The sequence below is a fragment of the Penaeus monodon genome, chromosome 21, assembly GCF_015228065.2.
Source record: "Penaeus monodon isolate SGIC_2016 chromosome 21, NSTDA_Pmon_1, whole genome shotgun sequence".
NCBI lineage: Eukaryota > Metazoa > Arthropoda > Malacostraca > Decapoda > Penaeidae > Penaeus > Penaeus monodon.
The window spans coordinates 1,381,369-1,381,662 of NC_051406.1; the positions used below are offsets into that span (position 1 = coordinate 1,381,369).

General features: G+C 47.6%; 1 protein-coding gene across 1 annotated transcript in view; it reads right to left on the minus strand.

Moving 5' to 3' along the window:
- The window catches only part of LOC119586753, a gene marked incomplete in the record, with an annotated part of 16,568 nt that overhangs the window by 1,073 nt on the left and 15,201 nt on the right, over nt 1-294 (minus strand).

The following is a 294-nucleotide window of genomic DNA, read 5'->3' on the forward strand; positions in this document are numbered from 1 at the left end:
AATTGACTGGAATGGTTGGAGACTGATAACGACTGGAATCAGACCGTAAATCCGCAGTCGAGAGAAGGTAAGATAGATTAGATACAATTGGTGTGATTTGACACCTGATAACGACTGAAATCAGACTGTGATCCGCGGTCGAAAGAGGATTAGATCGATTAGATAAATGAGGTATAATCTGGAATGAAGGGAGCAGAGGTTCCCAACTTAGGTGCCAAGGCTTCCAGGGATGGGGGGAGAGGGGGGGGCATGAACTAGGCCTACTTCCTGTTGGGCCATCGGGGCAACAGAAAA